This window comes from Jaculus jaculus, chromosome 16 (assembly GCF_020740685.1).
Source record: "Jaculus jaculus isolate mJacJac1 chromosome 16, mJacJac1.mat.Y.cur, whole genome shotgun sequence".
NCBI classification, from domain to species: domain Eukaryota; kingdom Metazoa; phylum Chordata; class Mammalia; order Rodentia; family Dipodidae; genus Jaculus; species Jaculus jaculus.
This window is the reverse complement of record NC_059117.1, coordinates 68,621,196-68,643,550: the sequence shown is the minus strand read 5'-3', so window position 1 is coordinate 68,643,550 and position 22,355 is coordinate 68,621,196. Positions and strand designations below refer to the sequence as shown.

The window sequence follows — 22,355 nt, the reverse complement described above, 5'->3', positions numbered from 1 at the left end:
TAGCCAAGGACTGCTGTTCTAAGATTGTTAGTTTCTTCTTAATATCATGAACAACACCCAGAAAATGACTCAGAAACACACCTTTGTCCAAAAAGTATTTTAAGATAAATATCTAGGCGTTGACCAAACAGCACACAGCACAAGATTTCCAGATCTCCGATATAAGTAGCCAAGTTGCCCCCAACAGTGTATAAAAATAACTTTTCCCTTCACCCACACACCACCCATGTGAGCATTATCATTCTCTATAATCCTTTTTTATCTCTTGGTTTCTTAACTCAAGACTAAACAATAATGCAAAGCTTGGCAAGATCAGCAGAGAAGCACATTTAAAAAAAAAACATGGCCCGCATGGGTCTAAAACCACGGTAAACCTGCTCCTAGATGCTAAGCAATCCAGCGACACACCCTAAAGCTCCCCAATGCTTCTCTGGGCTGGTAAGTTGGCTCAGTGGTTAAAGGTGCTTTCTTGCAAAGCCTAACAGCGTAGGTTCAATTCTCTAGTACCTACATAAAGCCAGATGCACAAAGGGGTACATGTGGCTGGAGTTTGTTTGCCCAGGCAGGGGCTGATTCTCTTTCTCTGTCTCATAAATAAATAAGATACTAAAAAATAAGAAATGAACACTTAAAAAAATCTTATTTCTGCAATGCTCAGTGTTAGGTGATAAAGCCCTTGACCACTTCCTCACATCCTTCCCACATTTGTAGGCACATGAGCCTTGACTAGGAAGGAAGGGTTCCAGAAATATGGGAATCAAAGGCCAGAGGCAGGTGTGGAAGGAAGCTTTGGGTGCAGGCTTCCATCAATGCAGCAGCTAATTAAAAATCCAGGAACAGTTCTCCCTGGCCAGTTACTGGATAAACACATTTGCCTTAGAAATTTTCACTTCAGGTTCTAGTCTAATGGCCCACACTTCTAAATTACACTTTTAATGAAATTCAACAGCAGTAACATGTGACTGGAACAGATAACGTGATGACTTTGCATACCCAGTATCCCAGGTCAGGGCTCGAAAAGCTAAGGGAATCAGGCCAGTCCTCAAAAACAGTACGTGATAAGAAACACTTGCTTTAAAATTTGATGTTTGCTGTGTGAAGCTTCTTAACAAGGGTTTATTAAACTGCATAATTTCAAAGCCTGGAGTGGTGCATTGCAATGTTTTCCTGGCAGTTGATCACATTTGCATATCCTTTCATACTTCCTGTGAAATTAATATTGCTTTTTGTATCCTGAAGTCGGCTAATAAAACTTGCCATTTTTACTTTTCATTGCTATGAGTAATATGGACTGAGCCCCCAACGGGACCCCTGGAATGCCTGCATGAGCTTTGTTCTCACACTGATACATGTTTTCATGTGAATATATTAAATCAAGATTAATAAACCTTTGCAGAATCCACTGGTCTTGCAAAAAGGCCAGATTCATAGGGGTAAAGTCTGGCTATTAAGACAAGGAAGGCTGCTCCTAAAATTGGAGGCAGAGGCCAGGCTCAGGGAATAACTGTAACATCTGATAGGGTGCCAGGGCTCCTACCACACATGGAAGGTTCCAGCAATCACTCAAAGGGTTTAACTGCCAACTTTCCAAATGCAGCTAGTGGCAACTGAGCTGTTTCTGCCAGGGATGCAACTTTGTGAGATGTTAAGAGTTGGGCCTGGCTCCTGGCTTGACTGGAGACAAAGAAATGGGGACGGAGGGACCGAGGAACAGTAGGACGATCTGAGATAGTCCATGAAGCAAACCGAATGCCGGGAGAGGTGTCTCCCTGTACATCAACCACATTCATGCCCTCCCAGGAGCTTTCCCTATACCTTAGCTCCCAGCAGCCTCTTTGCCCAACTGACCATCTGCTCAATGCCCAAGAAACCCTACGTGACAATTCAAAGAAAGAGCTGGGGTATCATCACCCCATGCCAGGTAAGAATGAGCTCACTTCCGAGTGTCATCTTCTGTTCATTCCAGACCAAGCACATCTCCAACTAGACCAAGAGGCGAGATCTGGCGGCTCAGGGCCAGGGCAGAGTGTGTGAAGCAGAAAATTTAAGTAGGACTGAAAAATCTCAGCAGTCCACAATACTTAAATGGAATGTTTTAAAAGTCACAATGAGTAAAAAAACATCACAGTCAATAAAATATCAAAAATCTGAATGAGCAATGTCATATCGAGCATGTTGAAGACTGCATGTTGAAGGGCTGGAGTGATGGCTCAGCAGTTAAAGGCACTTGCCTACAAAGTCTGACATCCCAGGTTCGATTCCCTGGTACCCATGTAAAGCCAGATGCATAAAGTGGCACATGCATCTGGAGTTCCTTTGCTATAGCAAGAAGCCCTACTGTATCCATTCTCTCTCTTCCGCCCCCTGTCTCTGTCTTTCTCTTCTTGAAAATAAATAATAAAAGGTATTTTTTACAAAAGACTACATGTACAGTCCTATGTACATGGCTTCATGTACTTTAAGTTAATTTTTTGTAGGACAATAAAATAGTTGAAAACACTTAAAATTCAAATTTAGATGTATTAAACCCCATATCACTTTATATGACTATTCTATTTATACAGAAACTAGATTTCATTATAATTTTATCCACCTGTGTTTTTTAAATTTAATTTTTCTTTTCTTTTCTTTTTTATTTTATGTTATTTATTTATTTATTTTTGGTTTTTCGAAGTAGGGTCTCTAGCCCAGGCTGACCTGGAATTCACTATGGAGTCTCAGGGTGGCCTCGAACTCACAGCGATCCTCCTACCTCTGCCTCCCAAGTGCTGGGATTAAAAGCATGCGCCAACACACCTGGCTGCTTAAATTTAATTTTTCATGGACAACTTCTATACTCACAGATAATAAACAATGATACTTCCCTTCCCTCCCCCATTTTCCCCTTTACAACTCTGCTCTCCATCATATCCCCTCCTTCTCTCTGTTAGTCTCTCTTTTATTTGTAGGTCATCATCTTTTTCTCCTATTATAAGGGTCTTGTGAAGGTATCTCTAGGCACTGCGAGGTCATGGATATCAAGGTCAATTTCTAGTCTAGAGAGTTGCATGGTACAAAGTCATCAATAATATTTTCAAAACTTACTTCTTGGTTAATCATGTTGTTGGGGAGAATTGCCATGTCTGACATTTTCTCATGAAGAAGTGATAACTGTAAATAACTTCAAATTAATCTGTTTAATTTCACCGAATGGACTAGTTTATTGGCTTTCTCCTTTTTTTTTTTTCTTCCTATTTTTCATAGGTACTGTACTGGTCCTCGCTTAAAGCTTTTGATATTTTGTTCATCAACATAGTATCACTTACGTACTATTATTTCCTAACTTCCCAGTTTGCAAAAGAAAGCCAGACAGAACACTGTGTGGGCAGGCTGTGGACAAATGGCCCCTCTCAGGCAATGCTAGTGAAAGCACAAAGGCAGCAACACGTACGAAGGACATTTACTTAACAAAACCATTTCCCTTCATATCTATCTGCTGACCTATGGAAGGTGTACTTACTGGCAATGTCAGTGATGACAATTCACCCTGAGAATGCGTGTTCAACATATGGAGAAATGTGGACACAAACTAATAACAAAATGCTGGGAACAGTTTTTTTTTTTTTAATTTTTTTGTTTATTTTTATTTATTTATTTGAGAGTGACAAACAGAAAGAGAAAGAGGCAGATAGAGAGACAGAATGGGCGTGCCAGGGCCTCCAGCCACTGCTGGAACTCTAGACATGTGTGCCCCTTGTGCATCTGGCACCTGTGGGTCTGGGGTCCTTAGGCTTCACAGTCAAGCACTTAACCGCTAAGCCATCTCTCCAGCCCTTAAAATTTTTTTTGTTTATTTTTATTTATTTATTTGAGAGTGACAGAGAGAGAGAGAGAGAGGCAGCTGGGAGCAGCTTTAATACCATCTATGTTAAAACCTCTCTGTGTTCACACAAAGAATACTAGGCACTTGAATAAGGAATGAGGAAGATCTTTGTATAATGATTGGATAATTGCCACAAAAACAAAAAAAAATCAATCTGAAAAATATAATATACATAGCATGCTACATCCTGCATAAGACAGAATACAATAACTTCATATATATAAGGATCTGCTTCCTTTAAAAATAAATCCAGGGCTGGAGAGATGGCTTAGCGGTTAAAGTGCATGCCTGCAAAGCCTCAGGACCCAGGTTTGATTCTTCAGGTCCCACATAAGCCAGATGCACATGGTGGCATATGCATCTGGAGTACCTTTGCAGTAGCTAGAGGCCCTATGTACCCATTCTCATTTTCTCTCCCTCTCTGTCTCAAATAAATAAATAAATAATAACATAAAAATAAATGTATAGGCATTGAGAAACGGCTCCACTGGGAAAAAGCATTTGCTGCACAAACCTGATGACCTAGTTTCCTTCCCTGGCACCCACACAGGAAAGCTGGACACAGCAGCAAGCATCTGTAACCCTATGTAACCCAGCTCTCCTATGGCAAGAATGGCAGGAATCTGGTGTAAAATCCAAGCCCTGACTCATGCTGATTCACCAAGATGCTGGCTGACCACCTGACTCTGGTCTTTTTTACCTCCTGGTTCTTTCTCCTTCTTGGAACCTTTTTGGCAGAACCCATGCTCATTTTGTAGAACACAACTTGTAGATACAGAATAACCTGCACATAGCTGAAGATGACCTTGAGCCCCTGATCCTCCTGTCTCCAAAGTGCCCCAGCGCCAGACATATATGCATGTTCCACCCAGCCCAGCTGGTAGCTGGGATATGAACCTCAGAACTTTAGATTAGAGCTCATTATCATAATGAAGATAATAGTCTGCTCTTCAAGTACATAAGAAAACCAATTAGCAGAGCAAACATATTAGCCACATCAGCCTAATGATTTTATATATATCTGTGATCTTTTTGTGCCTAACACCAAACTCAAGAGCACTCAAGGGCTCTGATTCATTCCTGTATTTGAAAATAAGAATGACAAGAAATGCAGGACAAAGAATCCCGTGGGTTCCAGTGCTTTGGGGCTGTGTGGTGTCAGAGTTTGATAAACACAGCACCTAAAAACAGTAGGTTTTGCTGTGTGCATTATTGTTTTAAGTATAAAAATATAATAAAAGTATAAAGATCAATATTTATTTTCTTGTTAATATTTTATTTTATTATTTATTTTAGAGAGAGAGAGGGACTGAAAGAGGCAGATAAAGAAAGAGAGAATGGGTGGGCCAGGGCCTCCAGCCACTGCAAATGACTCCAAACGCATATGCCACCTTGTGCATCAGGCTTACGTGGGTCCTGGGGAATCAAACCTGGGTCCCTTGGCTTTGCAGGCAAGTGCCTTAACTGATAAGCCATCTCTCCAGCCCCTAAATATCAATGTTTATGTCTTGTACATTACATGAATCAAAGGAAATGTACAGGCACTTTGAAGTTTGAAGTTCTATGATGAAAACACTATTATAAAGTGGCTGGGTTTCCTCAGCTGGTAGTTTCCCCCAAAGACCCTGACACAGTAAAAACTGACATCATTAGTCAATCAGTTTTCTTTCATGATAGCACAGCAAGGTACCCCCTTTAATTCAAAGGATTAAGCAGCTCGCCAACAGTATCTGAAAAAGAGGGAAGTCACAGGATGTGGAAGGAGAAAAAAAAACAGAACGATAGAAAACAGACTGAAATGGACAAAGGCTTCAGACAAAAATGAAAGTGAGAAATGGGAAGGGAAATGTTAGGAATCAAAGGTGAAAAGAGAAAAGATCAGGATTTAAAAGAAGAATAGGAAGGCAGTGGAATCTCTCATGAAATCAAAGGTACCAGCGAGGAGACAGATATCGTAACCACAGTGGAAGCTGGAAAATCCCAGGCAACAAAGGACATCCGTAATAGCAAAATCATTTCCTCTGTCACTCATCTCACTCCTCTGCTTAACCCCCAAGGCTGGCAGAGCCCTGAAGGACAGAAAATAGGTAAGATGGGACCTCCACACTCGAAGAATTTGGCTGCTTAAAATATTCTCATTTTGGAATCATCTTTTTTAAATGGAATTTTCATCCTGCTGCATACCTTGGCCGATATTTTCATGTGAGGAGTTACAGCCTTTACATTGTCTATAACAACAGCTGCTCTACTGAATAAATGCACTCATGACGGAATGGGGATGTGTTCACACTTCCCATACTCTCATAGCAGTGCTTGGTACGTAAAGATTCTTCCTTATTCAGATACAGGACACTTTATCTCAACTCATTTTCATGTTAACATCCCATTTCAAACAAGAGCTCAAGGACCCAGGTACGTGAAGAAGTAGACAGACAGTGAAGGAATCTAAGACGGCAGATGATGTGCAGACACAGGGTCTGCTAGAATCTCCAGGGAAAAACAAAACAAAACTGAGGACATTTGGATACTATCTAGCAGAAGAGATGGGTTATGGTTGACCATTTCTAGTCAACTAACATATAAAATAGGAAACTTTAAAAGCAAAACAGGAAAAATACAGAGTCCTTCCCAGAGGGGATGGTGGTCTGGGGATATATCCACTTCCAGAGATGGAGTGACCATAAGACTCTAAAATCAGAATCAGAAAATCAGTTTTCTCTTAGTAACAGGTGTGTGTGTGTGTGAGAGAGAGAGAGAGAGAGAGAGAGAGAGAGAGAGAGAGAGAGAGAATATGGGAGCTGCAGAGGGATGGAAAAGCTGGGAAAGCCCTCTCTTCTCAGAAAAGCAGCCATGGGAGCCATTTTTAACATCAGCAGTAAGCATGTAGTGAGATGTAATTATTTATATGTAACAAAGACCCCTTCTGAATCAGCAGCTTGGAGATTTGAAACCCTTGGTGAACTGCATTCTTGGGACCCTCAGAACAATTGTCCTGGACCTCGATGCTGAACCCTGATGGGCAGAATATGTCTAGACTACAGAGAAGAAAGTTTACATCCAAACTGTACACATTATTCAGTGAGATGGAGACTGGTTAGTCAAGCGTGTGCAAGGACGTAAACACAGGGCCCATAGTGTGCACCGAATAGTGAGAGGCCCTACTAAGGGGCAAGGCCACATCTAATGGGGATGTTGAAGGACGTTCTAGAGCCGTGATAGCATCGCATCTAGGATACAACCTTGCAAAGGATCTCCCAGGAGTGTGACAAGCATCCGGGAGCCTTAGAAGGAATGTGAAAGGTTATCAGAGGAGATTGTACTCAGCCTCTATACACCCATTCCACTCTGTCCCCCTCACATTATTTCTCCTTCTTTTAAAAATATTTTATTAATTAATTTCTGTTTTGTTTATGTTTATGTATTTATTTGAGAGTGACAGAGAGAGAAAGAGGCAGAGAGAGAGAGAGGGAGAGGGAGAGGGAATGGGCGTGCCAGGGCCTCCAGCCACTGTAAACGAACTCCAGAGGCGTGCGCCCCCTTGTGCATCTGGCTAACGTGGGTCTTGGGGAATGGAGCCTTGAACCAGGGTCCTTTGGCTTCACAGGCAAGTACTTAACCACTAGTCCATCTCTCCAGCCCTTATTAGTTTATTCTGAGAAAGAGAGAGAGAGAGAGAGAGAGAGAGAGAGAGAGAAAGGCAGATAGAAAGAAAATGGGCACATCAGGGCCTCCAACCACTGCAAACCAACTCCAGACGCATGCACTACCTATGCACCTGGCTTTACGTGGGCCCTGGGAAATCGAGCCTGGGTGCTTTGGCTTTGTAGGCAAGTGCCTGAACCACTAGGGCATCTCTGCAGCCTGACCCCCATTTCTTCTTATCTTAATACTAATGTCAATTTAGTACACTAAATCTGTCCTACTTTGATCTTATCCTATATCTCTCTCTCCCTCCATCCCAGCCTTCTTTATCTCCCCTTATCTTCTCTTCATCTATCCTTTTTATCTATTCTTTCCAATTGCATTTTTGTTCTGAAAGATTTTTCCAAAAGATGCAGGCTACTTGGTTTCTGGGATGTCCACGTCTAAGCTTTACAAGAGCTGGGCCTCTTTTAGATCGTCTAATTCCATTTATTTACGGCTTGCTCTCACTCTACCTTTATCCTGTCCTCCGCCTCCACCTCACATCATCCCCATCGTCCCCTTCTGTTTACCATTCCCTCCTCCACTTCTCCTCTCTCAACCAGTCCCCATTATTAATCTAACTCTGCTGTTTTCTTTTCTACTTATACCCACAGTAACTAATTTCTGAGTGCACATAATATTATTAATATTCCTGAACTTCCTAAAATGATTGGAGTTTAAGGAATGAATTTTTATTTGACTATCACTTTATATTCACAGTAGGGCTACTTGTGTTGGCAAGTCTCCTTTTCACAGACAATACCCTACCTTGAAGAAGTACTTGGGACTGAGCTTAGTGCCCTAAACACTAGTCCAGCAGAGAAAAGAAAGCACCTCAACCCTACTATAACCTAGTTCCTCTTTAATAAAGAAAGCACTCTCAGTAAAAGAAAAGTTTTTTTTTTTTTTTTTTTAAATCCAACCAAGGACCTAAAGCCAGATATGCAATTCCCACGGCTAGAATTGCAGGTATGAAGCATGACTCCCAGCTGAAGATGCACAACACAAGAAATCTGAAAATAAGGCTCCATGACTCCACCAAAGCTTACTAATTCTACAGCAATGACCTCTAATGAGAGGGATTAGATAAAATACCAGGTAAGTGATTCAAAAGAATTATTACAAGCATGTTCAAAGAAATCAAAAAGAATGAGAATAAACTACTAAATGAATTCCAAAAGGGCACAGACAATTGAATGAAATAAATCATTAAATAGAAAAAAAGGGACAGGGGCTTAGAGGGTAAGTGACCAGAAAGAAATATGCAAACCAACAAATGTGCACTTCAGGAAACTGCTAATCAGGTTTAGACACAATCCATAAAATGAGAAAAAGCCTTTGATAGCTACATGTCTAACAGATGATTAAAATCTAGAATATACAAAAAAACTCCAACAAGGTCCTGCAGATACAAAATGGCCTGGATATGCATGCCTGACACTACCTACACAAGACCATCATAATAGAAGGAAAGATGATGACATCAAAATAAAAGAGAGGCTAATTGAGAGGGGAAGGAGTATGATGGAGAGTGCAGTTTCAAAGGGGAAGGTGGGGCTAGGGAGGGAATTACCATGGGTTATTGTCTATAATAATGGAAGCTGTCAATAAAAAAAAATTAAATTTTTTATAAAGAAAGAAACAAAAACTAATCAAGAAAGCAAATGGCCCAATCAAAAGGTGAGCTAATAAAATGAACTGTCAATTCTCAAAGGATGAAACACACTGTGGCTGGAGAGATGGCTCAGAGGTTAAGGTGCTTACTTGCAAAGCGTAATGACCTGGGTTCAATTCCTCAGTGCCCATGTAAAGCCATATACACAAAGTAGTACATGCACCTGGAGTTTGCAATGGCAGGAGGCCCTAGTGTACCCAACCTCTCTGTCTGTCTGTCTCTCTCCTCTCTACCTCCCTCTCTGCTTGCAAATGAAAAAATATGTAACAAAAATGGCCACTAAACACATGAAAAAATTTACAAACTCGGGTGCTATTGGAGAAATACAAGTCAAAGCTGCACTGAGATTCCATTTCATCCCAGTCAGAATGGCAGTCATTAAAAAAAAAAATAATAATAATAATAATAATAATAAATGCTGATGAGGCTGTGGACAAAAGAGAAATCTCATACCCTGTTGGTGGCAATATAAACCAGTTCAGCCACTGTGGAAATCAGTATGGATGTTCCTCAAAAAACTAAAAATACATTTACCATATGATACAAAAATACTGTGTCATCATACTCCTGGGTACTTACCCAAAGGATTCCAAGTCAACACATCACATAGATATTTACACACCAATGCTTATTGCAGCACTTAATAGCCAAGTTATAGAAGCAACCTAAGAGTCCATATATACATATACATATACAAAAATTTCTGTCAGCCATAAACAAGAATGAAATTTTTGCACAACATGGATGCACTTGGAGATAATTCCAGTAAGTGAATTAGTCCATCTCAGAAAGACAAATTATGTGTTCTAGTGGGAGCTCCGCTGGCACTCTCCTATCTGGCACTCCATGATAGTGGTGCCAAATCCATTTCTAAACCTTTGCCTCCGCTCCCCACAAACAGCCTTTCCAAACTGTGATGGTTAAGCTCAGTGGTCAACTGGACAGGCTTCAGAATCACCATGGAAACGAATATCTGGGCATGTCTGTGAGGGATTGTTTTTTTTTTTTTTTCCTTTTGATTAACTTAATTGAGATGGGAGACCCCTTGGCCCTCCAACTGTGACCAGCACTGTTCCTTGTTGGTTTGCATATTTCCAGTCAAAAAATTGGGGCTCTTACCTAATAGTGTTTTTTTTTTTTTAATTTGGATCACTTTCTAAACTAGCTTCCTCAAGGAGAAATCCTCCCAAAGGAGACATTGACTTCATTGAAACCTTTGCGAAAATGCTTTTCTTGCAGATTTCCAAAAAGATGTCAGGCATCTGATGTAGTTTGTCATGTGAGGAGAATACGTAGGTATAATATTAGCTACTTTCTTGTTGCTGTGACCAAATACCTGGCAAGAAGCAACTTGAGGAAGGAAGCGTTTACTTCCACTGGCAGGGAGAGCGAGCAGTCGTGGTGGTGCGGGAGGCAGGGCGGCAGGGGCTCAGGGCAGCTGGCCACACTGCGTCCACCCCGGGGTGACCCAAGCGAGCAATGCACAGTGAGTCTCCGTTGCCTTTCTGCTCTTTCTGCAGCCCAGGGGCCCTGCCCATGGCACAGTTCCCCCATAAAGTTTCACAAATTACACAGCGGGAGTAAGTAGCTTCTGGAAGGGTGCAACATCACCAAACTAGATTGTTTCTTGCTATTCCAAGATATCAGGAGAAGTCAAAGCGCCAAATATCCCGAATAAACCCATTTCAACCTGTATGATAATGACATTCTCAGGATTTGAATCCTTATGTAAAAAACAAGTGATCTGCAATAATTTGATTTTATCCAATCGGTTATTTCTTTACTATTTTGTCCCTACCTACAAGTAACTTGGACATGACCAATTAGCTTTATGATGCTTGTTTCTGCTTTCTTGTGTGCGTTTCATCCATAAACTCAACTGGTTTGCTCAGCCCATTGGAACACTTGTATTATAGGAAATGAAGTGTTACCCAGTTTCTAGAATCATAAATAGAGCCAGTGTAGACCTTTAAACTTGATTTATTATAATTTTGCCCTTGACACTAGAGAAAGTTAGATATTCGTCCCCCAAAAGAAACACAATATCCATTAAGCCCAGCTAATCAAAATGGACCATTTGCTTTGTAAGTGATTCATCAAGAATGACAGAGGCAATCTCTGTTCTACCAGGAAGTGACCAGTTTTTGTTCTGAAGAACAGCAGGCAGTGGGAAGAAAAAGAGGATTCTGTGGGTTTGGAAAGTCACAGTTAGTTCTGAAGGAGGAGTCGAGTCCTAATCCATCCTGTCATTACCTACATCCACCCGGGCTCCTCAGATAAGTAAGATAATAAGATTTCTTCTGACCCTATCAACAAATTGAGAACCAAGTGATCTTTCTTTTAAGTACCATCTGGGGCTGGAGAGATGGCTTAGCAGTTAAGCACTTGCCTGTGAAGCCTAAGGACCCTGGTTCGAGGCTCAGTTCCCCAGGTCCCACGTTAGCCAGATGCACAAGGGGGCACACGCGTCTGGAGTTCGTTTGCAGTGGCTGGAAGCCCTGGCGTGCCCATTCTCTCTCTCTCCCTCCATCTGTCTTTCTCTCTCTGTCTGTCACTCTCAAATAAATAAATAAAAAATGAACAAAAAAAAATAAAGTACCACCTGTAAGGGCCACACAAAAATATCTTCTGTGTATTACCCATTTACTAAGGATGTATTTTTATTGCCCCATCACACAGAGTGCATATTCCTTACTGAGCATGTCAGGAGGTTCCATAGGAGCATGCACGTGCATGCACACAAATACACACACACACACACACACACACACACACACACACACACACACACCACTACCACCACCAACACGTGACTTTGAAATCACAATCATGTCCACAGTAAAGGAATTTGAGAGCTGAGGAGCCGTGCTTGTTAGGGATCACGGTGCCTTCTGTCACAATCAGGTCACTCACAAGAGGGTTCTCTGCAGGGTCCTGGCTTTGAGCCCACAGAACCCAGCCCTTCCCATCACTATTCGTTTCTTTAACCATCGAGGGAACACAGAAGACCCACTCAAAGCCCACCGCAAAAAGACATCCTGGCAGTCTAATATCAAACTAGGTCTCATCTCATAGTCTTTGAAACATGGCTTTTTAAAGGTTATTTTATGCTGCTTTGATGAAAGCCTCCAACAGCAGTGGCTTCTGTGTGACAGGTGCCATCAAGAGGGAAACGGTACGTCTGAGGCAAAGGGAGAGGGTGACATTCTGATTTTCACAGGAGGCAGCTCACAGTGAAAGCAGGAATGATTGACATTTATGAGAATAATCTATATTTGTTCTGGTAAAGACTTTCCTTACATCAGCACTGTAAATATCACTGTGAAATGCTGAAAATAATTATATGAATGTTGCTAAAATTTAAATCTCACTTTCTAATGTGTAACTGTCTCTACCTTAAGCGCATGCATGTGTGGGCATACACACGTCAGGAGTTCACAAAAGCAACGTTACCTTTGCAGCCATATCGTGGCTCACCACGACCATGACTTCAAAAATAAGAGCAAACAAGCAACAAAAAATGGAATGTGTTCTGCAGCATGCTTCACTTGAAGGCCTGAGCTCATGAAAACTGTTTCCGTGGTGGGGTGGGGGCAGGAGGACACGTGGCGGAATGGCTATCAGCCTGGGCTGCAGTCAGGTGAGACCTGGGACTGCATTATCCACTGGGTAACTTCAGTCACTATCCAAACGCCCTGAGCCCCCTTTTCCTCATGTTTCCAGTGGTGACTCTCATGTCATGGAGCTTCTACAGAGACTAAGTTAGGAAATGAGTGTTTATTGGTCAGAATGTCATTACTCTGCAAGACACCTGAAGAAACAACCTAAAAGGGGTGATGATTTACTTTAAAAAAATTATTTGGGGATGGAGAGATGGCTTAGCCATTAAGGCACTTGCCTGCAAAGCCAAAGAACCTTGGTTCAATTCCCCAGGTCCCACATTTGCCAGATGCACAAGGTGGCACATGCATCTGGAGTTCAATTGCAGTGGCCGGAGGCCCTGAAACACCCATTCTCATTCTCTCTCTCTTTCTTTCTCCGTGCCTTTCTTTCTCTCTCTTTCTTAAATAAACAAATAAAAATAAATAAAAACTTTATTTGGAACTTTAATATATGAACAAAGTGTAATTTGGTTTCATGAGCATCAGGCTATCCTGTCTCCTCTCTCCTGCCCCATTGCACCAAAGGCCCTCCTTTTTCAAGGTAGTCTTTCCTCTGTGTTGTTGTCTCATTCCTTCTGTCCTCCTCCATCCTCTATGTCAAAATATTGATGGGCTGCTGGAGAGATTGCTTAGTGCTTAAGGCACTTACCTGCAAAGTCAAACCACCTGGTACAATTCCCCAGAACCCACGTAAAGCCAGATACACAAAATGGTGCCGTGCACCTGTAGTTTGTTGGCAATAGCTAGAGACTCTGGTGCTTCCATTCTGTCTCTACCCTTTCAAATAAATAAAAACAAAAATTAAATAAATATTAAGGGCTGGAGAAATGGCTTAATGGTTAAGTGTTTGCCTGCAAAGCCAAAGGATCCTGGTTTGATTCTCCAGAACCTATGTAAGCCAGATGCACAAGGGTGCACATGCATCTGGAATTTGTTTGCAGTGGCTAGAGGCCCTGATGTACCCATTTTTCTCTCTCTGTCTCTCTTTCTCTCTCTCTCTCTCTCTCTCAAATAAATAAATAAATAATATATTTTTAAATGAAATAAATATTAAAATATTGATGGGATCAGAAAAATGGTGGTCTGTCAGAAATGACTATAAGGTCATGAATGTACCAGTTAGTTCATGTTGGGTGGGCAGTGCCTTGTATGTCTTCCCATACTGGGGCTCTTACATTCTTTCTGGCCCCTCTTCCCCAGTGTTTCCTGAATCTTGGAGAGTGTGTTAGAAATCTCTTTTAGTGTTGAGCTCTCAGCAGCCTCTTATTTTCTGCTTTGATGAGTTTTGAGTCTCCTCAGTATCTACCACCATCTCCATGGAAGAGGCTGTCAGGCTCTTGGTGAGATCAGCACTCATATTTAATCCAACACGCCCTCCGTAATGTCTCCTGAGCCCTGGCAAGCGTGATAGAGATTACTTGTTCTGTGCTGGACACTCAGCTTTCTTCTGTCATTCTGATAAGTCTTGGGTATCCTCTGTATTTGCCAGCATGGGATGATTTACTTTGCAGGGGTTCTGGCTCATGGTGGCTTGGATTCACTGTTTTTGGGCTAAGGTGAGGCACAGCATCATGAAGAAGTGCACAGGAAGACAGAGCTGCTCAGTCCATGGTAGTAGCACAATGAGACAAAGAGGGGATTGTTACACCGTAGGCAGGCTGCCTCTCCTTTCCCACTCCACAGCTGGGATGGGAGTCACCTCTGAAGGGTCAAGTCTATGACCTTGGAACCCCTTCTGTTACGGACATTGACTCAGCCTGGCCGACCCAGGGCTTGGGTGAGAGACACAACTTCCTTCTGGTCAAAAGAACAAAATCCTCTGGCCCTGGGTGGAGACAGGACATTCCAAGCCTCACATCCCGGAGTTCAGCATGTGCGCCAGGTCACACAGGCTCAGGTCACAGGTGTTCAACTCCCCTTCGCCTCATGTTCCAGATGTGCCATGCAAGGTCTCCGCCTTGAAGGCAAGGTCCTCTTTTATGCCTCCTGAGGAACTTTCAAACCACCACCGAGCCCATAGTGGACACGGGAGAGCTGCTTGCCTTTCTCTTTGGATCTCATCATTCTCTCAATCAGTGTTAAGTAAGTCTTAGGGACCCAAGAAAGAGTTCATCTCTGAATCTTCCATTCTCAAACCCAAAATGTACAGGGACCAAATCAACCCTAAGGACACAAACACAGACTTCCCAATACACACACATACACATGCACCCACACACATTTCCTTCAATGAACCCCAACCTCAAAAAGCTTCCATCCTCTTCCAAGAATATCAGCAAATTATAAGTCCATTAGTGAATTTATCCAATGATTAAGTCAAGATTCTTGTGATCCAATCACTTCTTCTCGATTTTTCTCCTGGCTGGGAAACAAGCCTATAGCACAAAAGCCCTGTGGAAAACACTTTATGATCAAATCAGAGCACTATATACAAATGAAGAGTGCCAGAATATTCTACCCCAAACTATGATGCTTTTCTATAAAGCATTATTTCGAGAAGGTAATGGGAGGAGATTATGACCCAAATGCATCATATACATGTATGAAAAATGTCAATATAAAGGTTGCAAAAAAATTTTTAAAAAATGGTTGATTTTTAAAAATATATTTTTATTTATTTGAGGTGGGGCAGAGAGAAAGAGAGAGTAGGCACACTCAGGCATTCAGCCACTATAAATGAACTCCAGACGCACGTGCAACTTTGTGTATCTGGCTTATGTGGGTCCTGGGAATTGAACCTGGTTCCTTTGGCTTTGTAGTCAAGGGCCCTAACCACTAAGCTATCTCTGTATACCAAAAGAGTTGCTTTGAACTTGAGGGAATTGAAAAGAAGCAGATTCAAGAAAAATCCCCTGGTTTCCTCTGTTCAGAAACAAGCAGTATATAGGTTTGTCAGAGTGTTCTCCTCTTCTACCAGGGAAGTGGAACTTGATGCTCCCAACCAAGGTGGTTGCTCTGGGCTAGTCATTAGTCTCATAATAACAGCAACCATGTCTACATATAAATGCTTTGTTCAGGCCCCTTTCTCCCTCTACCACCCCAGATTCTTCAGCCAGAGCCCCACAGGTGATATTGACACATGACAGATTAGTTAAAGCAAAACACAAGTTTATTAACGTGTGCATTGTGCATACATGTGGGAGTACCCAGCGATGAGTTATGCAGACAATTTAGAGTTTAGCTTTGTGGCACTCTTAACAAAAAAATAAATAAATAAATAAATAAAAAATAAAATAAAATAAATTTAGAGAAATAGCCTAACAAATAAATAGGTCTTTGACTTGGAGGGTGGCTATTGTAGTCACCTCTGCATGGCTAGGACAAAACACCTAATCAAAAGCAGCTGATGGGAAGACAGGACTTCTTTTGGCTTTCAGCCTTGAGGGGAAGTTGTATGACAGCAGGGAAAGCATGGCAAGAGCAGAGGGTGGGCATCACTTCTGCCACAGCAAGTGGAAAACAGCTACAAGAAAGTGAGCCAATTAATGCTGGCAAGCTAGGGGCCAATAAACCTTCAGGTCCACCCCCAGTGACACACATCCTCTAGTAAGGTCCCATCTCCCAAGCTGCCATCAGCTGGGGGCCAAGCTTCAGAGCACATGAGTATATGGAGAATATCTGACTCAAACCACTACAGTGGCAAATGTTGAAAAGATCAAAACCATACAGGAGAAGTAATGAAAGAGAGAGTTAATAAAGTTCATTAAGTATATTCCTCTGGTCTCTTTGCAGGTAACTGTCTAGAATTTTCTCTGGTGATAAACTAGGGCCAGACTAATAACCTTCAAAGTGTCCTCAAAGGTCTGACCTTCTTCTACCAGCTGGATCAATCTCCTAAAGGTTGTACAGCACCCCCCTCCCCAAACAGACATAGAAACAATAAATAAAAACCAACACTACCAGCCATTAGACTAGGAATGAGCATTCACAGAGAGAGCCCTACTTTTTCCATTTGGGCATGTTTTGGGGGTGGCTTGTCCTTGCCCCACATACTTGACTGGCTCAGTTTAACTGGAACTGCCAGATATAAGCTGGTTTCCTTTGACTCACATGCTCTTGATTTGGCTAGCTAAGACAGTCAAGGGTTCCTTAGGCATCTTCACTCTTGATGATTTGACCTAAATGGTTCCTTCTTGCATCATGGTCAGACTGCTTGACAAGATGGCCCCAGACCGTGAGAGTGAAAATCGGAAATCTTCAGCCATTTTGAGGTCTAGTCCCATCACTAGAGCAAGTGCATGTCTATTACTTCCTATTGACCCCATGCAGGTCAAGGGTCAGCCAAAACTGAAGGATGGGGGGGGTGTTTCCTCTCATGGAGGGGGAAGAGCCCTGTACACACAGGAACAGATGGCTCTATGAGGAATCTTTCTGCGACCAGTGGCATTAGGATGCCTGTTATCTTTTCACTTCCCTCTCTTCTCTTGGATTGTGAAACGGCTATTTGGTTTCAATTACACAGCTACCTGCAAGGCCCCGGTGGGAGCAGAGGGAATTTTAAGGCTTGCTATCTCCCCTCAAGGAACTTGTTATACTACAATTGGTGAAACAAGGCGTACGTATCTTGAAATTTTAATAACAAGAAAATACTGTAGTAATAAAATATTTCAGCAGCAGTGCGAGGCAATAACAGAAAGTATGTCCTAAAGCTGGGATGGGCCATTTAATTAAGGGTGGGTGCAGTAACCACTTCCTGAATTCGGAGAAGAGATGAGAAGAGGGGAGGGCAGGGGAGTAGAAAGAAGGGAGAGAAAGGAGAGGAAAGGAGAAGAGAGGAGGGGAAAGGGTAAGAGAAGAGAGGAGGGGAGGGGAATAGAGAGAAGGAAGATAAAGGAGAGAAGAGGAGAAGAAAGGAGAGGAGTGGAGGGGAAGGGAATGGAGAGAAGGGAGATAGATGAGATGAGGAGAGAAGAGGAGAAGAGAGGAGAGGAAAGGATGGGAGAAAAGAGGAGAGGAGAGGAGGAGAAAGGAATAAACAGAACAGAGAGACAAGGAGAGGAGAGGGGAGGGGAGGGGAGGAGAGGAGAGGAGAGGAGAGGAGAGGAGAGGAGAGGAGAGGGGAGGGGAGGGGAGGGGAGGGGAGGGGAGGGGAGAGAAGTAGTGAGAAGGGAGGAGAGAAAAGAGGAGAAGAAGGGTGGGGAGGGGAAGAGGGGAGAGGAGGGAAGAAAAGAGAAGAGAGAGGGGAAGAGGGAGTAAGGATTTTAAGTAGAAAGCTCTGGGAAAGAATAAAACACTAAAAGCATGTGGCAGGATCAAGAAGCGAGAGAGCTGGAATCGGAGTGACACAAGGCAATGTGTGAGTGAGCACCTGTGTGCCATTACTGATTATAAACGCAGTGCCCTCAGAGAGCTGCCAGCCCCTTCATGCCCACCTTGACTCCTCCCTGTAAATGTGCCCATACACCATTTGTGGAATCCTCAAGTGGCAATATAACCCAGTATTAATAGCAAAAGATTTTCCCTAACCCTACACGTTTTACAATATCTGATGGGGTGGAAAAGCAGCGGACAAGACGGTCAGATGGCAACTTGCGATCCTCACCGGGCTGTGTAAGGGAACCAGAGTGTTTGGTATTGTTAAGCTGAAACCTGTACGTGCCCCTCTCCTTTAGAAAATAAAAAATGAAAGGGAGGTTGCTGCTTGGGAGAAACATATAAATTTCACGCTCCACAGTAGGAAAATAAGCTCTGATTACACTCCATAGTTTGTACACCTCAGTGTGCCACACGTTTGTTTTATTACACATTCATGTCCAACGAGCTGCTTTTCTGGCAACAGAAAATGAAATTTACAAGTTTTTATTTGCCCTCTTTTTTTTTTTAAGGATGCATTTTTCTTCTCACTTTTTTACCACCCCTTATCCAAAAACATAATGTGAGCAGTGAGGTTTATGAACACTACCACACACTTCCTCCTATAATAATGACGAGCACAATCTGAAGCATTGTTCTCAGACCCTGCGGCACCATCTGTAACAGTACACAACGACACGGCTTCAGGCCATTCAATTCAAAGAGTTGCTCTCTGCCTTGTCCGGGGTATGGTTTTTTTTAAAGTCAATAATTAGCATCATCACTAGACTTTAATTTCTATTTGTTGTAGAAAAGGGCTAGGCTTGTGATTCCAGAACACTCCTACACTTTTATAAAGGCACCTACTTGAAGTCCAGAGCTACTGGGTTTGAGTGATCTTCCCACACACTCAAACAGACCTCTGGAAGAGTTTGATGGTGGACAGGAAGGAGAGGAACTTTGGGACAAAGTGGCAAAGCTATATCCTATAGTCATGACAACATATAAAGTTGGGGGAGGGGATTGCCACCTTAACACAAAAAGTGTCAGTAATGGCATCCTAATTAAAGGTAATCTAACAGAAAATAGGAGGTTCGAGACCAATAAACATTCCCAGAACAAAACTCGGGTGCATTGTAGCCCAAAATGAGGCAAAAACATCTTTACACTGGGGGATGTGGCAGTTGGAATGCATGTCACCCATAGACTCAGGTGTTCCATTAAAATTGGGTTTGCAACTTCAGCCCCTAGCAGACAGATCCCTGCGAGATGGGGGGGGTGTCACTGGGAGCAGATCCTGGAGTCCAGCCCTAAGCTGTGTCGGGGGGGGGGGGGGGGGGGGGGGGGAGGGGATCTGACTCCAGCCCCAAGGTATGGAGGGGGCAGTTGGAGTTCTGGTATTCCTGCTTGCCGCTTTTAGTGTTTTAGTGCAGGCTGGTTTGTGTTTCTCTCTGCTTGGATCTGTGCCAGGGAGCCACCTTCTTCCACCATTGATGGAACATCCCCTGAATCTGTAAGCCTAAAATAAACCGATCCCCACCCCCCACACAAAAAAACTGTGCCTGGTTAGATATTTGTCCCAGCAATGTGGGACTAACTATAGCATGGAACAAAAAAGACAAATATATTTTCTCTAAAGTTTTTTCCACTTGTAGTTTTAAATTCCCTTTACCTTTTTTTTTTGTGTTTGTTTTTTGAGGTAGGGTCTCACTCTAGTCCAGACTGACCTGGAATTCACTATGCAGTCTCAGGCTGGTCTTGAACTCACAGGCATCACCTGCCTGGGCTGCCCAAGTGCTGGGATTAAAGGTGTGTGCCACCATGCCCAAACCACTTATATTTTTGAATAGATATGATGCATGTACAAAACAAAGCATTGAATTAATAGTAAAACATGGAATTCTGTGAAAAACAGGTCTTCCCACTAGTGCTGCTATTGATTCTGTGTAGGGTCATCCACTTCTGCTTATCTAAACACATGTATAGTCTTAATTTCCATGACTACAGATAACAGCACATATAACCTATTTTTTTCACTTAATATTTTATCATAGAAATGGTAATATGAGGATAAATTCTCAGTGATGTCTTAGTTGTACTGTAAAGACTACAAGGTTGGGTGGAGCAATGTCTCAGTAATTAAAGGTGCTTGCTTGTAAAGCCTGCTGGCCCAGGTTGGATTCCCCAGGACCCACATAAAGCCAGATGCACAAAGTGGTACATGCATTTGGAGTTCATTTGCAGTGGCTAGAGGCCCTAGAGCATCCACTCTCACTGTCTCTATGTCTCACAGATAAAGAAATAAATAAAATTTTTAAATGACTATAAAGCATGGATACTGGATAAAATTTACTTACTGGATCTCCTACTGCTTGGACATTTTGAGCTGTTTTTAAACATCTGTTGTTGTTAAGTGTGATCCCATAATGAGTATTTTCATGAACAGACTGTTGTGTGCATACAGCAACACTTCTAAGATAAATTAGTACAACACGTAGGTAATGTAGGTCAAAAGGCATGTAGACATTTTATTTTACTTTAGATAGTCAACTGAATTTCCAGAAAACAGAATTCATACCTGCACTCATGACACCAGCATAACTTGAACTGAGAGAATTCCAGATAAACACAAGCTCATCATTCTGTCAATGGATTCCTTCTTTCTTAAACGGGGTGACAATAAAATTAAATCATCCTGATGCTAATGTTTGCCAATGACAATAGGCAGGTAATAATTATTGCCGCCACAAAGTCAAGGCCGTTTCACCACCTCCAAAACCAGTCTCTCCTCATTGTGCTATAATTCTAACTGGTCAGATAGATCTTTAGTTTGAAGATATCCTCAGAATACAGATGATCTGTGTTCTGCAGACATCTGCAAAAAGCCACTCACAAGTGCATATTCGTGGCTGAATATTTTTACATCACATCAGCTGGAGCCCATCATTCCAGAATTCTCGCCAAGTGTCACAACCTGCTCTATTATATCAATAAGCAACATCAATTAGTCATTTTCTTCCCATGGTGACAACAGCCATCATAGCACACCATGGTCGGATGAAGTCTGTAGTGCAAAGTGCAGCAGAAGGAATTACAAGGAAAAGTAATGCACAATTAGAACAGCACACAAAAATGTCTACCTCCTAAATCATCTTTTGGAGAAATTTCAGCATTTCTGAAATTGTATTGAAGAAGAATGAACACAGAAATTCAATTATTTTTGAAAAAGACAGCTAAATTAATTCACTATGGGAACACATTCTTGTCCCAGAGAGAATCCTGGTTCTTATTGACTAATTAGTCATTAAGAGCTATCTCTCAAAAAAAAAAAAAAAACATATTCGGCAAATTGAAACAAAATAAAAGTCTTAAATAGAACATTATGATGAACATAAATGCCTGCAATAAACACAACTTTGAACTCATTGCACAAGAATAAATAAATTAGAAGCATGATATGGTTGGCTCTACTGTCACAATATATCTCTAATCCGCCCAGTTAGTTCTCACTTAATGCCTTTGATCTCTGGGCTTCATGCCAGGTTCACCTCTCTGGCATAAACCTAGTGCCTCCTACCTGACAACTTGTCTCTTCTTGTCTCCCTCAATCCCTTCTACACTAAACAGCTAAAAGAAATGTTCAAAAATATAAATTAGGGGCTGAAGAAATGGCTCAGCAAATAATATTACTTACCACGTAAACCTGAGGGACTCAGAGGGCTCACGTTAGATCCTCTAAGCAACCATGTAAAGAGCTGGGCGTGCAACCTCACTTCTGTTGGGGAAGGACGGGTGGAGATCAGAAAACTCACAGGGGCTCACTGGTCAAGTAGTCTGAGCAACCAAACACACAAACAAAAAATAGCAGCTCCAGGTTCCGTGAGAGAGCCACCTCAAAGAAATACGCAAAATGTGGGCTGGGGAGATGGCTTGCCGGTTAAGGTGTTTTCCTGAAAAGCCTAACTACCTGGGTTCCATTCCCCAGTACCTACATAAAGCCACATGCACAAGGGGCACATGCATCTGGAGCTCAGTTTGTTTGTAGCAGCTAGAGGCCCTGGCACCCACCCACCCTCTCCCTCTCTCTCTCCCTCCCTCCCTCTCTCTCTCTCTCTCTCTCTCGCTGCTTGCAAATAAATAAATTTTAAAAAATTAACAAAAGAATTATGCAAAATAGTGA

General features: G+C 42.2%; 1 protein-coding gene across 2 annotated transcripts in view; it reads right to left on the bottom strand.

Annotated features, from left to right (window-relative positions):
* Window positions 1–22,355, bottom strand: part of Fhit (fragile histidine triad diadenosine triphosphatase) — a 1,635,415-nt gene that overhangs the window by 1,273,472 nt on the left and 339,588 nt on the right. The window lies entirely within an intron of this gene.